We start from the raw sequence: 3322 nt of genomic DNA on the forward strand, positions 1-3322 counted from the left end.
CAAATAACTATGCTAAATAAAATGCTCCCAAATACTTATTTTTAAAATGACACCATTAATAACTGATAGAAATAATACAGGCGAATGATGAATATGTGTCCAAAGAGAAATACTACAAGTAAATTCATGAGGAAAAATGTTCAAACTTGAACATTTAAGAATCAAAGAATCAAAGAAAAGCAAATATGAACAAATTAGCAAAAATAGATAATGCCTGATATTTTCAAAGCTGTGAACAGACTAGACATTTCTAAATTTCTAACTGCAGTTAAAGTCAGTGTAAAGTTTTTGAAAACCAATAAACATAAAAGTTTTCTAGTTTTGACCTAGTAATTCTACTTCTAGAAATACAATTTAAAGAATATTTTTAAAGAGTGAAAGGATTATATTTCTAAAAGTATATGCAGTAGTGAAATATAAGAAATAAACTGCAAGGCTGGGAGTGGTAACTCATGCCTGTAATCCCAGCACTTTGGGAGGCCTAGCAGTGTGGATCATCTGAGGTCAGGAGTTGGAGACCAGCCTGGCCAACATCATGAAATTCTAACTCTACTACAAATTTTAGCCTGGCAGGGTAGCATGTGCCTGTAATCCCAGCTACTTGGAATGCTTAGGCAGGAGAATTGCTTGAACCCGGGAGGCAGAGGTTGTAGTGAGCTGAGATCTTGCCACTGCACTCCAGGCTGGGTGACAAAGCAAGACTTTGTCAGAAAGAAGAGAAAAAAAGGAAAAGAAAGAGAGAGAAAGAAAACCTGCAGATATCACTCAACATTTAAGTAATTAACCAAATACTCTTCCTACATACATAAAATATTATAAAGACTAACAATGTGGAAAGTGTTTGGTACGCTACTAAGCGAGAAAAAAAATGTGCTTTCCTAGAAGCCTCCATTGACTTTTTAAATCTCATGAGCCAGTATTGGGTCATATGTTTATGTCTAATGAAATCATTAGGAAGAATAATGAAATGACTATAATTGACTTTGAACAACCATTTTGGAGAATAAGTAATGGGTGATACTGAAAAGCATAAAAGAATGAGGACCATCACATGATGTTGTTAGGGACAGAATAAGTACTCAACATGTAAGAGATGGATGTGATATATAAGACAACAAATAGAAATTAGGTGTAATTAGAAAATTGGGGGATTAAAGGAATGACTGGTTGCTTCAGTAAGATGTAAAAAATCATTCTCTCCCATCTCTAAGGAAAAGAAAGAAACAGGGAGGAAAGGAAAGAAGGAAGGAAGAAGGAAGGAAGGAAGGAAGGAAGGGAAGAAAGAGAAGAGGGAAGGAAGGGAAGGCAAGGAAGAAAGGGAAGGAAGGGAGGAAGGGAAGGAAGGAAAGGAAGGAAGGGAAGGAAGGAAAGGAAGAAAAGGAAGGAAGGAAGGGGATTGAGGAAAGGGGGAGGAAGGAAAAAAACAGGAGATGAAGAAAGGAAGGAGTGAAAACAAAGAAAGAGAAAACATTACTTCCATATATTATCAATCTTAGAAAAAGAAGCCATGGTATCCAACCCCCTCTACATAAAATAAAGACTTTCATCTTCATTTTTTCAATTTACAGATGGTATCAGGAATAAAAGGCCTCATACTCTTCTAAGAAGATAGTTGAAAGGCTTAGAACTTTCCTGTGAAGCTTAAAAAGCAAGCAAGCAAGAAAGAAAAAGTGAGGCACTCTCCAAAAAATGCAATACAAGGCCCAATCTGATCCAAAGTACAGTAGGTAGACCTCTACTCTTTTCACGTGCAGTGTACCAGCTAAGCCATGATGAGAGACCAAAAAAACTGGAAAGGTGTAACAGTCAACCAGAAGTCTCAACGAAGAGCACCTCTCCTCAAGAGAACTGAACTTGAAAGAAAGAAAGAAAGAAAGAAAAAAGCTCAGGGAAGATCAATTCAAACCAGCCAACCTCTCTAGAGATGGAACATCAGAGACCTGGGTAGACATTGGAAAATGCCTCTTCTTGACAATTTATTTGCAGATGATAATCCATTTTTATATTCCTCCATGAGCCCACATTTCTGGAGTGCTTTGTGATGAGGTTTAGGGAGGAAAGCAACACATGTGTGGTAATCACTGGAAGGAAGAGTCTAGGTCTGCGAACAGGCATACTTCTCTGCTGGCTCCACTGAGGCTGTGCAGCCATCTTTCCTAGAAGAAAGTTGATAGCTACTTTCATTGATTATCTACACAGATTCTTTTCAGAGCAAGGAAATATATCAATTAAACCTTTCAGAAATTGGATTTCCTGGTTCTTTAAGTCAGTGATGTGAATTATCACCCTGTCTGGGCATCACAGAGATGGATTTCCTCCACTGATACACAGGAAGCTGTGACCAGGTATCCTAGGGAGAGAATCAGCTCACCCACTGGCCACCCGACTTTACTGCCAGTGATGATAGGAAATAAAGGGGTTTCACTGCCACTAGTTTTGAATGTAAAAATTAAAGTACAAACTCAGTACTCTCACTTGACAAAAAATAAAGATGGGGAGAAGTTTCTTTTATGTTTCAGAAAATTATTACATTTTGGTGAAATGCTTGGAGGTATAATATGAGCTGGATAATTTTCACAGCATTTGATGTAGCAAACATTGTGGGGCTTTTCCATGACACGTAATCAGTATTAACCCAACATTTATAAAATAAAAAATGAAACCAAGTTTCTCACCAGGAAAATTGGTTTCCATTCAACAAGATGTCTTACAGCATCCTTATAATTTTTAGGTTTCAGTTCTCAGTAGTCCCTTTAACTACAAGGGATGAAGTTAAAATAAAGAACCCTTGGTATCCCCTCACAGGATGTGTACCAAAATATTAGGAGAGTATCTGACCCCAAGTAAATAAATATTTAATGATAGCCATTGGTTTGGTATTTCTTCTGCCCCCTTTTTGATTATAAAAAACAACAGACAGTGCTCGCTTCGACAGCACATAGTATACTAAAATTGGAACAATACATAAAAGATTACCAAGGCCCCTGCACAAGAATGACAAGCAAATCCATGAAGCTTTCTATATTTAAAACAAGCAAACATTGCTGGCATATTTTATTTTTCTCTTCTAAGTAGCTTTACAGGTCAACCCTCTTCCTAATATTGTATTTAGTATAAAATTGATTGTAACATGTCTGAGAACAACATAAATTAATGCTATTGATACTATATAAATTTAAGACATTGTATGAACTAAATAGGTTTAGATACAATCCCTACCCTTTAATAGCATATAACTGAACAAGGGAACTAAAACATACACTTATAAAACCAACATACATAGATATATATATGATTATGTTGATGCTTGTCAAAACTTAAT

The 3322-nt window shown here is 36.3% G+C and overlaps 1 non-coding gene across 1 annotated transcript; it reads left to right on the forward strand.

Annotated features, from left to right (window-relative positions):
• The first annotated feature begins 2919 nt into the window (after nt 1–2919).
• On the forward strand, nt 2920–3029 carry LOC118153288 (U6 spliceosomal RNA). The gene has a single exon (XR_004742544.1). It is a non-coding gene; the product is annotated as a U6 spliceosomal RNA (small nuclear RNA).
• The last annotated feature ends 293 nt before the right edge of the window (nt 3030–3322 follow it).

This window comes from Callithrix jacchus, chromosome 4 (assembly GCF_049354715.1).
Source record: "Callithrix jacchus isolate 240 chromosome 4, calJac240_pri, whole genome shotgun sequence".
NCBI classification, from domain to species: Eukaryota; Metazoa; Chordata; class Mammalia; order Primates; family Cebidae; genus Callithrix; species Callithrix jacchus.